The sequence below is a fragment of the Canis aureus genome, chromosome 32, assembly GCF_053574225.1.
Source record: "Canis aureus isolate CA01 chromosome 32, VMU_Caureus_v.1.0, whole genome shotgun sequence".
NCBI classification, from domain to species: Eukaryota; Metazoa; Chordata; class Mammalia; order Carnivora; family Canidae; genus Canis; species Canis aureus.
In genome coordinates, this window is record NC_135642.1 from 20475947 (window position 1) to 20496501 (window position 20555).

At 35.1% G+C, this 20555-nt stretch overlaps 2 long non-coding RNA genes across 2 annotated transcripts in view; one reads left to right on the forward strand and one right to left on the reverse strand.

Moving 5' to 3' along the window:
- The window catches only part of LOC144303191 (uncharacterized), a 191499-nt gene that overhangs the window by 9330 nt on the left and 161614 nt on the right, over positions 1-20555 (forward strand). Inside the window, exon 2 of the long non-coding RNA XR_013370246.1 lies at positions 748-4026. This is a non-coding gene — a long non-coding RNA (uncharacterized LOC144303191). The remainder of the gene's footprint in view (positions 1-747; positions 4027-20555) is intronic.
- Positions 9519-12058, reverse strand: LOC144303183 (uncharacterized). Its single transcript, XR_013370239.1, has 2 exons — positions 11901-12058; positions 9519-10085 (listed from the first exon to the last, which is right to left on the reverse strand). It is a non-coding gene; the product is annotated as an uncharacterized LOC144303183 (long non-coding RNA).

Genomic DNA, 20555 nt, shown 5'->3' on the forward strand with positions numbered 1-20555 from the left:
TATGTGTTCACTTTACTAAAGATGTAGTGCTGACTAGAACTGGTTTCACATTCTAAAATGAGAGTTGGAATGGATGTATACTGCTAACATTTAGAGACCTGATCTCCTGTTATCAGCAATGTTAATCTTGAGAATTCTTGCTCCTCATTTGTCAAAAGATTAATAAATTCAGTGTAATTAAGATTACTAAGAATATGCAAATATAATTTTTAATTCTTCTGATATATGGTAATCAACTCAAATGTAGAGAGTATATTGCTTAAAACAGAGTTACAAGAAACTAATACTCTACTAGAAGCTTACCTACCAAGAAGAATCAATGCCCATTTAAATACCACAACTAAAGGGAATTCTAGCATTCTTGGAGTGGATTATTAAACATGCTTTAAGCCAGTCTGGCTACTTCTAGCTATCTAGCTTATTCTCAGCTGCTACTATCCATGAGTAATTGTTATACTTTTGAGGATATCAGACCACGTTAACACTACCGAGAAGAACATATTTTGAAATGTGAACTTATTAAAAGCCAAAAGTAGAATGCATTTGAAATACAAATTGCACATTTATTCAACAAATATCTATTGAGCATCCTCTATTTGGCAGATATATCCATACACTTGTGACTAGTTTTTAAAATTTTATTTCCAAGTTTCATTATTAGTATTTAGAAATGTGACTTATTTTGTATATTGACCTCATATGCTATGAATTTGCTAAACTCACTAAGTGAGTTTTGTTTTGTTTTAGGTTCCTTAGGATTTTCTACATAGACAACCACATCATCTGTGAATAAACAGGTTTTGTTTCTTCCTTTCCAGTATGTATGCTTTTTTTTTTCTTGCCCACTTGAGTAGGCCAGGAGTTCCAGTATAATGTTGGATGGAAGCGTGAGAGCAGACATCCTTTCCTTGTTCCTAATATTAGGGGGAAAGAATTTAAACCTTTACCATTAAGTATGATATTAGCCTTAAGTCATATGTGCATATGCATGTGCATGTTTATACGTGTTACCCATTATGAGATTAGGGAAGTTCCCTTCTATTTGTAGTTTGTTGAGTTTATATGTAAGTAATGAATGGAATTTGAACTTTATCAAATGTTTTTTTGTTTTTTGCATCTGTGAGATTTTTCTTCTTTATTGAAATGGCAAAATACAGTTTTCTAATTTTATTTTCTAATGTTGGACAAGCCTTACATTCCTAGGATAGACTCCACTCAGTTGTATTATATTATTCTATTTATGTATTGTTTTATTTGATATATTTTTTGATCAAATATAACTGGTATATTGAATATATCTGAGATATTGCTAATATTTTGTTGAAGATTTTTGCATCTCTATTTGTGGGGTATGTAGCTCCATTGTTTTTTTATTATGTCTCTCTCATTTTGGTAACAAAGTAAAACCAGCCTCCTAAAATGAATTATGAAGTGTTCCCTCCTCTTGGGTAGGTTTGTATCCCTCTTTCTTAAATATTTGGTAGAAATGACCAATGGAACTATCTGGGCCTAGAATTTTCCATTTGGGGAAAGTTTATAAGTAAAATTCAATTCCTTTATAGATATAGGAAAATTTAACTTTTTTTCTTTTTGTGTGAAATTTCGCAGTTCATCTCCTTAAAGAATTAGTCTGATTCATCTAACTTGTAGAATTTGTGGGCATTGAGTTGTTTGTAGGATTCTCTTATTATCCTTTTAATGTCTACAAGGTCGATAGTCTTCTATTTTTCTTGATTAATCTAGGTAGAGGTTTATCAATTTTATTGACTTTTTCAAATAATAGACTTTTTGTTACCTGGATTTCCTCCACTTTTTAATTAATCAATTTTGCTGATTTATGCTTATATTTATCATATTTATCATTTACTTTTTTGCTTGCTTTGAGTTTAATTTGCTTTTTTCTAGTATTTTAATATTAAAACTTAGATTACTGATTTGAGATCCTTTTTATTTTCAAACATAAGCATTTAATGCTATAAATTTTCTTCTAAGCACTACTGTAGTTACACCCTATAAATTTTGATATGTGTGTCTTCATTTTCAATCAGTTAAAAATAATTTTCAATTCCCTTGAGTCTTCCTCTTTGACCCATAGATTATTTAGAAGTATGCTTTTAATTTTCAAACAATTGGGATTTTCCAGAAAGCTATTTATTTCTGATTTAATTCCTTTTGATCAGAGAACAAATTATTTTTCAATTATTCTAAGTTTGTTATGATTTGCATTATGGCCCAGGATATGACCTATCATCATTAATTTCCAGGAATACTTGAAAAAAGCATATGTTCTGATGTTAGATTTTCCTTCCAGTGTCAAGTAGGTTGATGGTATTGTTCAAGTGGTCCGTGATCACTGGGAGAGATAGATTGTAGTTGGCTTACTTCATCTTGACCAGCAGTGGAAATTTTGGATTTTGAACCCAAATTTTTTTAAGTTAATATTTTCATTATGCCATAATGAAATATTTAAAACTTTTTCTAAAAGCCCCCATAATCCCTTATGTATTGATTAACATAATTCTCAATTTTAAACTTATCTTTATGCTGCAAGTAAGTTTTATTTTTGCTTAAAAGAGAAAAGTCAAAATTTACTTGGGAAATGTACACGTTTTTCTTGTTTTTATTGTTTCAAGTAAAACAAATGTTTTAAAATTAAAACATTTTATTTCATTGACAGCTCATTACGAATAGGCTTTACATATATTTCCTAGTATATTCAAATTTTAAAGGCATGCCATTCTGACTCTTTTATTTTCATTTTTTAAAGTTTTTATTCAAATTCCAGTTAAACAATCAGTGCAATATTTGTTTCTGGTGTACAATATAGTGATTCAACACTTCCATACCATACCTAGTCCTCATCACAAGTGCACTCCTTAATCCCCATCACCTATTTCACCCATCCCTCCCACTCTTCCCCTTTGGTAACCCTGTTTGTTCTCTGTAGTTAAAAGTCTGTTTTGGGGATTGCTTCTCTCTCTCTTTTTTCCCTTTGCTTGTTTGTTTTGTTTCTTCAAATCCATATATGAGTGAAATGATGTGATATTTGTCTTTCTACAACTGACTTATTTTGCTTAGCATAATACTCTGTAGCTGCAATCATGTTGTTGCAAATGGCAAGATCTCATTCTTTTTCATGGCTGAATAATATTCCTTATATAAACATACATACATACATACCTCACATCTTCTTTATCCATTCATCAGTCAATGGACTCCTGGGCTATTTCCATAATTTGGTTATTTTAAATAATGCATTCATTTCCTTTTGGAAGGGTTACTTCCCCTCAGCTATAGAGGGAAAACTGAGTCATACTAAAGGAAATAAATCTATTAAACTATTGCATCAGTTACTGAATTTGAGCTTTTATTCTCTTCTGGCTGACAACTCTTCCATGCTTGTTTCCATTCATTATAAGTTAGAGAGGCAAGTTAGAGCAGTGTTTCTCAGTCTTTAAAAAGAAAAAGAAAGAAAAGAAAAAAACAAAAAGATTTGTTCCCTTTTCACAAATATAAATATTCTATACTCTTCTTATATTACATTTAAATTTTCTAAATTAATGAACATTTTGACTGAAAGAAAAATTTCAAGAATTTAGGGTATTTCCCCCCAAATTCCTCATGTTTCCCTCTCCTAAGATTCAAATACATTCCCTAAGTGTGAGACACCATATGTTGGAAGTGCAAGTCATTTCTCCCCACCAGAGTCATTGGTATCTGTCCATTTGGGGATCCTTTGTCAGTCTTCTTGTTCTTTAAAGTCTTTTTCGCCCTAAATGGTCAGACTATGGTTCATCTGTATGTCCAGAAATAGAGCAGTTTCCACTACTATAGATAGTCTCCTCATTTTCCCCCTGTAAAACCATGCCTTCCAGAAAAGAAGGACACAAAGAAGCCAGCTAGTTCACACAAAAGTGTGCAAAGAAGTCACTTCTCTGTTTTCAAAGAAAACAGCCCATGAAAACACTAGTAACAGGTTAGAGATGGTTGGCCAAAGGCTGAAGTCCAGCAAACTCTTGGGGGCAGGTAAGCATTACCAGCAGGTCACTAGTAATGAGAAACTTTCTTCTTTGCAGTTTGTTATAGAAGTGAAACCATATTGGCTCTGCTGCCAAGTCTGCCATCATTTAAGCAGAGCCAACAGAGAGACTACCAGACAAATCTTTTAACAGGTATCTTCTCCAATATACTTGAAATAATGGGAAAAAGTAACATGACATGTTATTTAAATGGGTCATATTAATCCCTTTCTTTTTTCTTCAAGTTGCTTTTGGATCTTGGGTATATTCTGTGGGATGATATGGGATATTTCACAATTTTCCTAGAATCCCTATAATATTACATAAAATGTGAGTAAGGTCTATAGACGTAGGGAGAAAGAAAGGCAACGCTAGAAATAGAAGCGAGGGGGTGAATAAGGAAACAGGCCAGGGTAAGAATGAGAGTGTGTGTGATATTAAAGGCCTGGCATATTTTAAGCCTGGGATTAACATTATTTATTAATTGATCTTCTTGCTTCTATTTTCATCCTCTTCTGATGGAGCCCCTTCTCTGCCAAAGTCAATCCTTACACTGCAAATTTAACCATATTGGTCCTTTCTTAAAAATCTTTGGAGAATGAAGTCCTTTCATGATATGACCCCAATCCTCTGCTGTAGTCTCACCAACTGTCATCCTTTGCAGTTGGTGATTAGGTGATTTTCATTTCCTTTCAGTTTCTGAAGACACTGGGCTATGTCACTCCTCTTTGCCTTTGCATTATTCCTTCTCCCTGGCATGTCTGGACCTTGTCTTTGTTGGCCAGTTCTGTTGTGATACCTCCTCTATGACTTCTTCCCTGGCTGCTCATTCTATGATGGTTAATTTCTTCTTCTGCAAAACATTGTACATAGTACTTTCATTATAACATTCATTGTTATATGTTAATTATTGGTTTTGTGTTTGTTGTTGTCACTGATCTGTGAACTTTTTGTAGATAGGGATAAAGTCTTATCATTTTGTCATCTGTATCTAACACTGCCTGCTACACCATAAACTCTTAGAAAATGTTGGTCGCTCTAAGTCAAATAGAACTGTACTGAGAACTCATCATACAGTCTTTGACTTCATAAACCCTTAAGCTCAAATACACAGCTGTGTTGTGCTATTATGATATATACTTTATCTGCTTTACAAAAAAAAACCCAACAGTGTTATTTTAGGGAGATATCTGGGTCAAGCAATCATGTTTTCTTTTTCCATTGGGATAAGGATATTCCAAAGGGAAAATAGGAACAGAAGCCTTTTACACTAATCTTTTCTATTTAGGGGGGAAATGGATTGCAATTTTTTTCCAAAGCCAGTTAGAAAAATTGGGCCCCTCTGCAATGTGATACTTCTAAAAATAATGCCCAGAGGAACAGCAGTTCTAGAGAATACTAAATCCAAGTGTGGCTAGATTCCATCTTCATTTTGGAAACAGCCACAGCTGTGGCCAGCCCAGTCAGACAATGGAATGTAGTTGGGGATTTGATATGGGGGGGAAGGAGAGGGAACTTGGTTTCCTGTCCTGAGGCAGTTGGCACATAGTCTCAGGTCCTTCCCCTTCCCCCATTTCCAGCCCCCAACTCTCTCCTCATCACTTAGGAAATAGATTAGTGATTGGGGTAAGACCTGGCATTTGGATTTTGTTTGTCCTCTTGGGAATATTGTGCTAATGGGGACTTGAAAAAAACTAAGATGACAATATTATACTGTACATCTCTAACTCTCTCCAAGTATGGACACGTACCAAGTTAAGCCACAGAGAAATGTTTTCCTTCTTTTAAAAATTTTTCTATAAATGGTATTTTGCAATTTATCTGAGACAAAAGAAACACAGTAGTTCCAACGTCATTAAGTTTCCTTTCTCTGAAATATTATAAGATCATGTGCCTGCTGGAAATGACACACTGGTCTTAACCAACAATATTTTATAGAATAGATAATTTCCAGTCCTATCTTCTGTGTTTTGCTTGTTCTCTTCCTACTTCTCCCCCTTTATTAAATCATCAAAAGATCACATAGCAAAGATGAGAGCACTATTAGCAACTACAATGAAGTAGCCTGTCTATTCTGTTAAAGAGCTACCAGGAAAACTAATATATGTCTATGTTACTTAGGGTGGTGGTTACTTTTGGGAGGAAAGGTTGATAGTAACTGGAAGGAGGCATGTGGGGGACTTCTAGGGTGATGCTTGTGCTCTGTTTCTTGATCTGGTACTGGTTACATGGATATGTTTAATTTTTGACAAATTACCTATATCCTTATGATTTATGTACTTTTCTGTATGTATGTTTTACTTCAGCAAAAATAAATAACAATAATTGCAGTATTAGGCCCATGTTGGATGAAAATGCCATTTAGCACAAAGAAAATAAAGATCAATAAATCCATGTCTATATGATAATAGACAATAAGTATATAATACCGTAATATAATATACAATGAGTATACCTATAGGAGTATATGGAATATACCTTTTAGTAAGAGGTTATTTGTTTACTTTGGGAATAGGAGGCCCAGAAGCCTAGTCTTTTTTTCAGTGAGTAAGAGGCAGGAAAGTTTCTCCCCAGCTCTTGTTGTCACACTGCCTGTCTCCTCTTCAGTTGCCTTCATATTGTTATAGAACAGCCCTTTGGGAAAGAGGTCAGATATTATCAACTCATCTTAGAGGAGTCTGAGATAATAAATTAATAATTTACTTAAGATAATAAAGTCATTGGTAATGCTAGGGTCTGAATCCAGGTCTGCTGGTTCCCAATGAAATTTCCAATTCATCCAAGTCAATATGATACATCAAAGTCAAAAATCACTGTGTCCAATTCCCTCTTTTTGATATCAATCAAGAAAATACTATGATTATTGAGAGACAGCCTCATTTGGACTCTGTTGACCTTGATCGACCTTGATCAAAGCCTTCTTTGCTGAACTCTTTTTGACTAATCCTGCTCAAACTTCTATCTAAGGGAACAATACCCACCCCTCTCTGGAATCTCCTGCAGGCAGGAAGACCTGAGATTTCTCAGCTTTCCTCAAATAGCAGACAAAATTAGCAAATCTGCGGGAGGAGTTTTTGGTGAAAGAGGCTGGTGGAGTTATATGGGATACCCGCCTTATGAGTTTCTGAGATCTCTGTGAGAACCCAGCAGTGGCTTCCCAAGGGAAGGGAATAGGGGGCTGTGGAAGCTGTCTGCTCTGGATGCAGGAAATAGGAGGGTGCATTTTCTGTAGAGAATTTTTAAAAATAGTAAAGCCAAATGAAAGTGGTCAGTCTGCTTTTTATTCCCACCATGTGCCTGAAAATCCTTAGGAGCTCTTTCTGGAGACATTCACCAGACCAGAGTGCAGTGGTGAGGAGTGCAACTGACCCTTCCCGCCATCTCCACCCCTATGCCTCATTTTGATATTAAAATGCTAGTTCTTGTAGTTGTAAAACATGTCATAAACTGTTAGTGCACCGGCCAGCATGCTCCATCTCTGGGGCCAAAGGGATGAGGGAGTTGTTTGTAGTTGTTGTAGGGAGATATTCTGGCTTATTCTGGGTCTGCACCTATCTCATGGCCACATTCTGGCACTTCTTCTCAGAACTGGAGCCCACAGTATTTGAGCAGATGATTGAGAACATGTGCAGGGTTTGGCTCAGAGGCCACTGTAAAGGAGGCACTCTTGTTCCTCTCACTTCTTGAGACCACAGTTTTTCCAAGGTGTTGCCTACTACCTTTAACAGCTGCATAACTTCTCCCACTAACCTCCCCCCAACAAGACATCTCTGTTTTCATCACCTACTCAGGCTAAGCCCACTCTTATCTCTCCTACTCTCCACCATTGTCAAAATAAGTTAAAAGCTCCAAAACAAATGCTAGCTTATAGCTATGGCTGGTCAGTGACTAAGGAAGAGAAAGGAAGTGGAGAGAACTGTATCTCCTTACAATAAGACTGGATATCTGTACTGAGGTGTCTGTTACCATTGTGCCCTATGCCAAACTTATTTTGCCTTAGTAACTGACTCCAAATGTAGTTCCAAAAGTTTTAAAAATAAAGGATATTGAAAAATAAATCAAGTTGAACTAAGTAAATGACAACTTAAAGCAAAAATGATAATCTTAGGAGTCCCTGGTTGGCTCAAGCAATTAAGTATATAACTCTTGATTTCAGGTCAGGTCTCAATCCAGGGTGTAGTGAGTTCAATCCCAGCCAAGCATAGAGCCTACTTTAAAAAAAATGATGAGGTTAATATCAGACAAAGTAGAATTTTAAGAGATCATTAAGTATAACAAAGAAGATACTGTAAGTATTTATGTATAAACAATATAACCACATAATATATATTGAAAAGAATAATTGGAGACACAAAGAAATGTATAGAAACTCAATCTTCATAGTAGATTTTAATGTATTCTTTTCAGAAACTGATGGATCAACCACATGGAAAAAATAAATTTATTGAAAGTAGGTGAAAATGAAAAATATAAACAATGATGGATAGTATGAATGATATGAAACAGAATAATAGATTATTCAAATATTCTTAGAATATTTTATTTTATTTTTTAAAGATTTAATTTATTTATTCATGAGAGACACACAGAGAGAGAGAGAGAGGCAGAGACACAGGCAGAGGGAGAAGCAAGCTCCATGCAGGAAGCCTGATGTGGGACTCGATCCCAGGACTCCAGGATCATGCCCTGGGCTGAAGGCAGGCGCTAAACCGCTGAGCCACCCAGGATTCCCCATCTTGGAATATTTTTAAAAATTGATTATGTAGTTCATTAGGTAAATCAAATCTCTGAGTCCACGTTTTATTTTCTTTTTTAAAAAAATTTTATTTATTTATTTATTTATTTATTTATTTTTATTTATTCATTCATTCATTCATTCATTCATGAGAGACACAAAAAGAAAGAGGCAGAGACATAGGGAGAGGGAGAGGGAGAAGCAGGCTCCTGGCAAGAAACCTAATGCAGAACTCGATCCCGGACCCTGGGATCACGCTTTGAGCTGAAAGCAGATGCTCAACTGCAGAGCCAGCCAAGCGTCCCTGAGTCCACATTTTCTGACCAAAATGTAATTAAATTAGAAATGAGAACAAAAAGATAGCCCAGAATGTTTATTCTCTTAGAAATTTCCATAACAAATAGTCTCTGTGAGCAAAAGAAGAAACCAAATTTTCTATAAATCTATTTAGAAATACAATGAATGCATAATGCATCAAAACATATAGAATTCCACCAATACATATACTTATTAAAAAACAAAAATGATGGAAAATAAGTGGACTAGATTCAACTGAAAATCTGAAAAAGAAAACAACAAAAGAAAATCAAAAGAAAAGAAGTAAGGAATTTATAAAGATAATATCAAAAATTAATGAATAGGAAGATGTTTTAAAGTAGATGATAAATAAAACAGCTCCCTGAAAATATTAATAAACTGAGAGGTGTGACCAAGAAAAATGAGAATATAATGCAAATGTCCATTTATTGAGTGCTATAACAGTCCAAATACTGTTCCTACGCTGGGAAATTAGTTGTTGTTTTTTTTTTTTTTTTGCTTGTTCATCATCTTTTCTTTTTTAGAATCAGTACTCCTTCCATTGCCAAGGTTACAGTCACATAGCCCTGATTTTCCCACATCAACAGTAAGTAATTACCCAGATTGGCCAATTCCTCTGGATACAGTGATTTATCCAAGCTTAGATGTTTGACACAGATAGGCCCCAAAGGGTCCACTTTTTGGGGATCTGAGAAAAACAGAGTCTCTTTTTGTAAGATACTAAATTTTAAAGGACAAACAAGTCTGAAGTTCCTGGGACCCTCTTTGCTGCCTGAAGATGAAATCAATGCAGAAGATTTTTGCCAAGAGACAAAGAAAAAGAGAGTAAAGGAAAGTACATACATGCATGAGCACCTTGCCACAAGAGTGGCTTCGATTCTGGAGTTGCCAATGTTCCACCTTTAACCTTAAAACAAATATGCTTTCTTGGTCTTGATGATTTAAGTCTGAGCACTCCGCATGCTTTGTTTTCTGGAAGCCATTACTTGCTTTTATCACTGAGGAAGACAACCCTGAGAAAAGAGTATAAAAAGAGCTGTAAGTGTTTAACAAGTACTTTACCATTATGATACCACTGAATCCTCACTGTTACTTACAAATGAGCAGAGCCCCAGAAAAAGATACATACATGAATAAAACAGGCTAAAATCCAAGTGTTCGTGGAACTTATATTCTAGTGGAGAAGAGAGACAATAAATTGTGAACATAATAAATAAGTAAATAGTATGGCATGTTAGAAGGGGACAAATGTAAGAAAAATTGAGTAAGCTTAGGGTTCCAGGAATATGTAAGTGTTTTTGGGGTAGCACAGGTTGCATATTAAGTAGGGTGGTCAGGGAAGGCCCTGGAGAAGGTATCATTTGAATAGGGATGTAAAAGAGGTGCGGGCATTTCCCAAATGTATAATTGGGGGAAAGGAGGTGGATTTCAAGACTGAAAAAACAATTTTGCAAGACCCTAAAACAGAACCATCCTATTGCTTGTCCACATAGCCTTCCTTTCCCAAAACCTTCGTTGCCACTTGACAGAAATGTGTGGTAGTAAACAGGTACATCTATATCTATCTATCTATCTATCTATCTATCTATCTATCAATCATCTATCTATCTATCTTTTTTTTTTTAATAAAGCTAGCCCTGATTATCTTAACTATGTCTAACCTAACGAAAGAAAACAAATTGTTGAGATGAGGTGATTATAATATACCATAAAAATAACAAGCATAAAATAAACATTTCTTCTCTATTCCTCTCTCGTAACCAATTATCTATCATTTATTTATTCATTAATCACCATCATCACCATAATACTATATTAAATATTAAAGCAATATACCGTTTACAAAGTATTTTAGACTATTACCATAATTGATAGTCAATAATCAAGTAGTATCTATATCACATTGGTGAGGAAATTCTAAGAAGCCTCTATGCTTTCCTCTGTAAATGATCGGACATCCTATTTTTATATATAAAATGCTGAGGGATCCCTTCGTGGCGCAGCGGTTTAGCGCCTGCCTTTGGCCCAGGACGCGATCCTGGAGACCCGGGATCGAATCCCACATTGGGCTCCCTCTGCCTATGTCTCTGCCTCTCTCTCTCTCTCTCTCTCTCTCTCTCTCTCTGTGACTATCATAAATAAATAAAATTAAAAAAAAATAAAGATAAAATAAAATGCTGATAAGCTGAGTATTTGTTAACTGAATAGTACCTATAGACCATATTAGATTTTGGGGGGATACATAATGCTAACCAATTAATTTTCAAGCAAAGTTTTTAATAGACCATTTTTTTTCAAGATCATTCATTATATATTTGAATCATAGCTTAACAAACTCCACCAGGTTTTAAAGACATCTGCTTCCCAAAATGAAGCATGAAGCACCTCTTACCTAAAAGTGATAGTCTTTTAGAAACAGTATCATGGAGAGGATGCTGCTGGTACCCTACATAGATGCCCTTTACGATTCAGGAAATCCATCCCCTAGATGCTAATATATTACTGCTTCTTTTTCTTGTTTCCCCAGAAAATTGCTCTCAGCCAAACAAAAGCCATCTCACCCAGTAACCTATTTTTCCTTCACTTAGTTGCTCTGCACTATATGGCTTTTTTCACTCTGCTTCCCTTGAGGGCACTCCTCCAATAAATCAACTGATCAAGAATCCCTCTCAGGCTCTACCTCTCAGGAACTTGAATAAAAATACATTTGCTCTTTAAATGAATACATGTCCTGAAACATACTATAATTTAATGAGAATTTGAGGTGCTGAGCATGCTGGAATGCATGTAATGGGAAAGTCAGAAATAATCATTAGAAGTGTTCTCACTTTTTATTGTGGGGCAGAGAGTTCTCTTGCTTATTCTCTACTTTGGTTACTGTCAAACAACTTGGCATTTTAGCGTTTCCTGAACCATACAGGGTCAGTTCTGGTAAGGTCCTCAAAGCACCAACTGCTGTGGGTCAAGGTAGCTTCATGTTGGATCCATTCCTTAAGAACAAGATGGGTAGAACTCTGTTGGCAGAGGTTGAAATTATAATGCAACTTGGCACACGATCTATCTCTTTAGGGGACCTTATGAATGAAGACAAAGAGGACGGAGGATGAGGGTGATATGTCACTCCATATGTCACATATGGAGTATGACTGGGAAAACCAAACCATATGAATTTGTTCATTATAGCCAACGTTTCTCTGCATGGAAAAGGAGTCTAAAGGAAAGCCTTGTTACCAATTAAAATAATTTATTTTCTTGCATGTCAAAGAGCAAGTCAGATAGTATTACTCATGTATATTTTCATCTATGTACATAGACATGTATAGACATATTAGCAAGCACTAAGAATATGAACACAAGATGGCTCATCTTATCTTGCTTTAATAATACATTGTCTTTCACATATATCTTTAGGTGTCATTTTAATAGTGTTTTTCACATCATTACAGTAGTTATAGCTATTTGTGATTATTTTTCATGATGCCTTCCCTATCATATAATTTTGAGTTCCTTAAGGGGGCAAGACATGATGTCCCTCATAGAATTGGGCACAAAGCTCAGCACACAGCAGGAAATCTCTGTTTACCAAAATGGAATGAAGATGGCCCTGACCAACTATCAATAAGGCACATACAGTTACCTTTTCAAATTGTGGGGATGGCTTTATTCTTACTATTGTCCTCTCTCTGTTTGGAAGAGTTTCACTTTGTGACATAGAACATTAATTTATAGGACGGTTGTTAAGTGGAAGCTTATGATTGTAAGACATAATTGGATTAATTATCCTGCTTTAGGATTAAAATGGGCAATGGAAAATGGTTTCATTGACCAGGAAGCTGGAAAACATTGCCAATCAAATCCTGCTAGATTGACTTGGTATTCCAGGTAAAGTAATAATAATAACAATATTTCTTCCTCATATCTAGTCCCTAATCACTTACTCTTGGAACATTTGTTTTGAAATAACTATTTAAGAAAAACTAAAGCTTTGGCATTTTCACCTGACTCAGCTGTAAGAATTCAGGAGTGACGGTTTTCCCCTCCAGTGCTAACCGAGCAAAAACTCTGTCTTTCCTTATTTCTTTTGTTATCTTCTTTTTTCTCGTTTATAAGGAAGATGGCTCCCGGTGTCTTTTGTGAATATAAGGATTCCAAACTGGCTCTTGAAAGTGAATTGTCTATTAAGTAATTAGTTTGACCAATGTTTTCACCAAACAGACTTGGTCAACCCAAATATGCAGGCTGTGTGGCAAGATGTGTGTTTAGTAAGCTGAAACAAAATTGTTTGCTTTTGGATTTTTAACACAGATGCAGTCACTAGTCTTTCTAGACTTATTTTATTTTCCTTTCAGTTCCTATGTAACCTCTTAGCATGAGAAACCAGGATAGTGTACTCCATTGCAAAAACAAGACCAAATAAATTCAACTTTTCTGAAGAGTCTAGACAAGAAACAGCTCTTAACTTCACTTTCACGTCATGAATACCCATTTACCTAGAGTCTACTTTGTGTGTGGAAGGTTGACAGACTCATTGTCTCTACTCATTGCCTCCAACAATTTTCTGAGGTAATGGACCTTCATTCCCATCTCTAGGGGTTGCCTATATGGTCTCCCTTCCCTCTTCTAGATACCTGGAATCTTCTCACTTTCCTATCTATATTTCTCAGTTTCTTCTACCTCACGAATCTTGCATACTTTCCTCAGCCTTTTGCCTGGATTCTGTTATTTCCTTCCATCAGCTTTTCTCTCTGGATGGAACTGAATGAGCTAAAAGAGGTAAGAATTGATGAGGTTGTCTTATATTCTTTCTTTTCCCTATAGATTCCATTATCAAGACCAAGCATCTTCAAAACAATCAGAATTTTCACATTGCCAAAAGTGACCCACGTCAAGAACAGCATAACTATTAGGTGCGATTATGCTAATACTTCAGTTTTCTATTTTGATTTACTTTTAAAAAGACCTGTTCTGTAATCATGGTTTGGTGAAAGCCTGACCTTAAGAAGGTAGTTAGGGGTAAGGGTGCAGGGGGTGGGGAGGGAGATGGGAATAGATTAGCATATATCATGCACCAGAAAAATAATACAGGAAATGGAAAAGCAAATAAACAAAAAAAATTCTGTCTTGTTATGCTCAACTGTGGGTGAAGGAAAATGGAGTCAGTCTTTGGAATAAGGCAAATTTAATTCTAGTGTTTTGACTTTTGTTAATGTTAAAAAGCCTTTAGGTTGGCTGATACTGATCCTCTGTGACTTGAACTGGACTTTAGTTTCTCAAGTGCTCTTGTTTAAAAGGAAGAGAATATTTGATCAGCCTGTTATTCCTTACTTTATTTCTACTAATAGCTTTTATACTTCCTTGATCTCAACCCAGAACAAGATGGCTGATTAGAAAGATATTTCCTGCAAGAGGGCTGATCTAGACATATCTACAAGTCAGAATGTTTGAGCACCATCCAAAAGAGCAGAAAATATGTTCTGTGTTATTAAAAATGCTGGAATTGAGGTACAAAGTAGTACACAGTAAGTGAGAGCATGTTTTATTTCTGTGACAGGGTTTTCTGACATTAGAGGCTCAGACTAAAATCAAAGAAAATGGTGCAGCAGTATTCTAGCCCTTGGCTTTGTTAAAATGCCAGGGTATGATCACATCTTATTTATTTTTCAAGATGATAAAGTAACCAAAGAAAACCTAGTCCACAAGAAGATTCCAGAAACTGTATTAGCAACCCCCCAAAGGATATATAATGATTATTTGTTCCTCAGTGGAGGTAGTGGAAATAGAAATGGAGGTGAGGGGCAATGTTATTATGGATATTGAGGATCACTAAAATATTGATAATGGTGATGGGATAAACTTCCTTGGGGCTTTACTGGCTGCTAGGTGTTATCTCCACTCTTATTAGAAGCCAGTGAATTCTCAAGGGCTGGCTTCTGAAGAAATAAAGTGATTCTACTTGAGCTTCTTGAGACTGAGACTTTCTAGGAGAGGCTGAGTATTTAAAGGAAAAAGTTATAGGAAAATTTGAACTTGGGTTATCCTGCAGTATTTCAGTTAATCACAGCAAATATATTCCAGAGGAATATTTTATTTGTGAGGCCCTGAGGTACTGCTCCCAGGATAAATAACACAGTTTCTTCATGGTTACCAAGTCATCAGTGGCCCTGAAAATTGATGCCACTCACTGTTTACTATTCAACAAATCATACCTAGTTTACCTGTTGGTGCTAGGTTGGTTCTTGCCCACCTGCTATTTTAACTTTTGCAAATGGCATCTGGCCTTGCTAAGACAAGCTTATTGGTTTGGCTATTGAAGGCCTCCAGCCAGCTTTTGTACATGGCTGACTTATCTGATGGACCCAAGACAAGCATGGTCTTTCTGAGAAGCTTCGCAGCATTGCTCTTCTCTTTCCTAACACCATACTACCTCCATCTCAGAGGCCTCTGATCTGTTGGTTCACTGGGGCTATGATTGGCAGTGCTTCTTTTCAGAGGGCAGAGAAGTTGAAACCTTAGAAAGGAGTTAAAATATGCACCAGTAGACAGTCAAAGGCAGCTGAGAAGAAATCACAGAAAAGTTCAGGCCACCTAACATTCTTCTCCCACGGTCTTCATCTTGATCTCTGTGTTTTTTTGTTTTTTTTTTTTTTTTTTCCACCTTGATCTTGATCTCAGTCTCTCATTTCTTACCTCCCTTCCTTCCAGTCTACACAAAGATGAAGATCCCAAGAAATAGTTAAAACAGGATAAATAGATAAGGCATTTTTCTTAGTTTTGAAAAATATAGGCACAGATGTTTTCTAATAATATATTTTACAATAAAATAAAATGCAAAAGAAAAACTATATTTATATGCCTTATATGCCTATAATGCCTTTAAAAAGCATTATTTATCCTCTGACTCAAGTGATCACTGATAAAGCTACAAATAGTGTTCACTTTGAGGGAGAGCAATAATTTTCAACTATTAATCACAAATATTTGTTTTCTTCAACAAATATTTGTAAAACAGGAACTTCTCAGGAGTTTACGGGGTGAAAAGTCAGGAGCTCATTGTGAGAATGAATTACTCAGAGAGAAAAGGGGAAAATGGAGTTTGTGTAGAAAACAGGAAGACACAAATGTGAGAGAAAACACCTGCTTTCTTATAAACATTGGACTTAATACATTTCCCAGAAATCTTCAATGAAATAGCTGTTAACAAGAAATTCAAATTCAATTAACATGACATTACAATTTCAAAGGTCAGGAGAAAAAACTGCCTTCCTTTTCTCTTTACTTTTGAGCTTGCTCCTCTGGAATCCTCTGGTGATGTAGCCAACAGATGGAATTATTTCTTTTTAAGCTTAAAGAAAGGTCACAAATAGCTTTCAACAGATTACAAACAACTTGACACATGATTTCAGAAGCTGGGAAAATTCCATGGATGCAGGAAAACTTCAAGAATTGATGAAAAGATTTCATAACAGTGCAAGCCAAAATTAACATTGCTAAGGCAGGTTCTATTTTAATTAATTAGGTGCAAAGCATAGCACAATCTTCTGGATCAATTGTGACTGTTGTGCTAGACAATTTTGAGAAATCTTTGATTTTTAAATTTGATGTTATTGCCTAACAGTGAAAGGCCTTTTGTTATATTAAGGTAAAAAAAACCTCTCTGCTTTCATACCCAGATCAGTCCATGGTGTAATTTGAAGGATTACAAACGCACTGTCTTGTCCAAAATTATTTTCATTAGGTTCAACTGAGACAATATTCTTATTCTATGCTCCATACATGGAATAGAGATCCTTTTCATTGCTACAGATGGCAAGGTGTTCCTTCTTAAAGATGAAGGAATTCTCAGAGATGCCTGGTCCCCTGTTTTAATAAAAGGTTCCTGATACCAGGAGAAATTCTAGGATACTGAAATTTTCTTTTAAGCAGACTGGTTGGGGGTAAAAAAAGGTCTTTTATTGCTTGAAGGAGAATAACTTGGAGATTTCTTTGAACGTTGGGATGTGAATCTTCAAAAAAATATAGTATTTATTTTTATCTTTTCTAATTGATTTCAAAGAGATTGACAGAGCCACTATGGCTCTTAAGCTCTTTCTGTCTTTAGTTATTAGTACAAGGAGGCCAGTCAACTACAGCAATAAATAGTAAATATATTCATTTCAGGCCAGTCAACTGCAGCAATAAATAGTAAATATATTCATTTCAGGTAAGGTAGTACCCTATACCAACAGGGGTTAGGAAGAGTTCTTTTCATCTGGTTACAACAAATGTTCTTTTTTTTTTTTTTTTTTTCCTCACCTTTGCCCATATTTATCCTGGTAGTTCAGAGTATCACAAGTTTTCTCCCAAGGTTAAAGAAGAATTTTTCTTTATTCTTTATAAAAATAGTCTTATAGATTTCATAACAGCATAACCTTGATGAGAGTTTCTTTATCTATTTCAGTTTCATTTTCCTCATTTGTAAAATGAAGGGTAGTTTACAGTTTTCTTATAGCTCTAAAAATGTTATGACCAATACATTTTTTTTTTTTTTTGATCGATGGTGTGACTCTGTGGTATTCAGGAGTGTGTATATACTACCCATGCACTCTTCCTCCCAAAGTCCTAAAAAATGTACTCTGTCAATATAAGGGATTAAATCAAGAAAGAGAAAGACCTAGAATCTAGGATCTAGAGAAGTCATTACAGGAGATGTGAAGGAAGTCTCTTGATGGCAGTAAACAAAAATCCTAGGACAATATGTGGGTAGCAAGACTACACAGTAACTACTTGAGGTCAAAGTAAGAGGACAGAAGCCTCCAAGAAGGCTACCTTTAAGGAAAAAATAATATGGAACTTAACAATTTTTGGTTGTGTTTGACATATTGAAAAGGGTTTTAAAATTCTTTAGAAGAATTTGCGGATGAGTTTGAGTTTAGTGCATAAAGAAGTAAACACTGACAAATTTAAGGTATAATTAACTCCAGGGAAAACAAAAGTTGTACAAGCAAGCAAATTGTAATATACATTATGTGATTTTACTTATATTCATGTCTTGATAATGATATAAGTGTTATTCTATACAGCTAACGACTACATTATAATTATATTGAGATAATAGGTATGAGTTCATAAAAGGAAATGGTGTGTATATAGTGGGGGAGATTGGCTATGTGAAAAAGCTGTATCATATTTTATAGCTAGAAATCATAGATACCATCTAAATATTGATAGCAGTTTATACATACAATCTAGAAATATGGACATAAATACCAGGAGAAACAACAAAATGTGTTTAAAAGTGCCTCTGGGAAGTGGTACTCCATAGTGCGGATGGCTCTTATCCCTTTTATCATTATACTGCATTTTGATTTCTCAGCTATGTATAATAATTACTTCAATAAAAATTAAAATATCTTAAAAAGAATCTTGGATATGTTCAGAAGAAGGATACCATCATTTGGCAACTGTTTTTAGTCAGGATGATTTACTTTGTTTCAGAGTGGTGCTTTTATTTTTAACCTTCATTTATATTTGTAGAAACGAGATTGTCTACACTGATAAAATAACAGTCATACACCTACTCTCAACATAGATTGGAAATCAATCACTTAAGCTCTGAATGCTAAAGATGACATGTGGGTTCATTTTTAGCAGTGACCCCTGCCATAATCCTCTCTTTGTTGCTTGTAGTGTGTACTTGCCTGCTACTTCCTAGGTTTGCCAGAAAAAGTACATTAAATTTGAATTTCAGATAAATAACAAATAAATTTTTAATATAAGTATGTTTTAAGTATTGCATTGGTAATGAAATAAAAATTGTTTATTTGAAATTCAAATTTAATAGGGTGTACCATAATTTTATTTGCTAATTCTGGCAACCCTACCATATCTAAGTGTTAGTGGGGGTTCCTTTAGTTGCTGGAGTTAATGAGTGGTAAGCAGCCTTAATGATTTCCCCAAACTCTGAACTTTTCAGGTTTCTTGAGGTTATTATCTCCCAATTTCTGCCCTCTTGCTTGCCAAACTCACTGAAGATTCTATTTAGAAGATGGTAGTCTACAAACAAAATAGTAACAACAGCATACACCACACAAAAAAACAAAACAAGACAAAAAAAAAAAAAGAGAGAGAGAGAGAAAGAAGAAAAAACAAAAACAAAAATAAAAACAAGGAAAAACCCCAGTGATGTAATCTCCTTGACCCTGGAAGTTTCTACTTCATATATCCTGTACTCTCCCATACTATATACTCATGGCCCAAAGCATTTTTATTCACTGAATGACAAAACAGGAGAAAATGCTTTATGTTAGCAATTTAGTTAGCTATATATTTCATTGTCCAACCCAGTACATTAGATAGAGAAATATTTGAAGGATATAACAGATACTGATTATTTTTGGATATGGTTTGCTAAATCAGTTCTGTCAACTGATATTCATCTGGTTAGAGCACACTTCCACTCATTGCCTCTTTCAGGCATTTTACCTAAAAATAAAAAACAAACAAATGAAAAAAAAACCCAAAACACCTTAATGAGTTTCAAATGCCTGATGACATAATGCCATAATCCAACAAAATAATCAAAATGAATGAGTACCATGAGGGTTTAAAAACAAGTAATCTAATGACTCGAATTTTTTGTGGCTAACTCTGTATCCAAATAGATAATGAAAAAATGACCTCTCATACAGCTTTTTGAATCTATACTTCAGTGGTACTCTTGCTTCTAATGAGAAGCAGAGGTTTCATAAGGTTTAGGGAAACTGTCAGAATCTGTGTTGGTACCTGAAATGGGTGCTAACTATGGATGGACTGCTTTAGATGGTCCAACAGAAATGTTTCTTAGTAAAATGGGCATGAGTGTTATATGGGTAAAAGCAAGAAAATTCCTAACTCTGAATACCTTCCTAAACTAAAAATAAAGTACGGACCCAGAATTGCAAAAACAAATAAACAAACCCTACTTCGGGCAGAATTCAAAACCATGCACTTCACATGGATGACCTTTTCTCAAGGTAACCAACCTTCTATAGCACTTTATGGTACTACACTTGGTTGAACAGTAAAGATTTCTGTCAATTTGCACAGGAAAACTATACAGAAATTTTTTTCTGAACTGTAAAATATCTGTTTTATGCAAATTCAAAAGAATCCTGAGACTAAATAAAAGAAGGGAAGAGAGAATAAAACAGTTGTCTTAAATTCTGACCATTAGATTTTCTATCAGCCTCTCACATCTTTTACTGTTGTATTTTTAAAATCTGGAGACAAAAAAGAAAGTAGTTGAGCATCTGAATATTATTAAAGCAAAAAGACCACACAAACATTAAATGATCCCTAAATGGCATTGTCTCCTTTTGTTCGTCACTCTCTGTCATGTTTTTGACCCCTTTGTTTTTATTATGAGGGGAAAAACAGGAGGAAAAAAAACTTTCAATAAAGGAGGAAAAAAATTTTTTTTTTTGTTTTAGGCTTATAATCACCTTCTACAATTACCCTGTCATCTT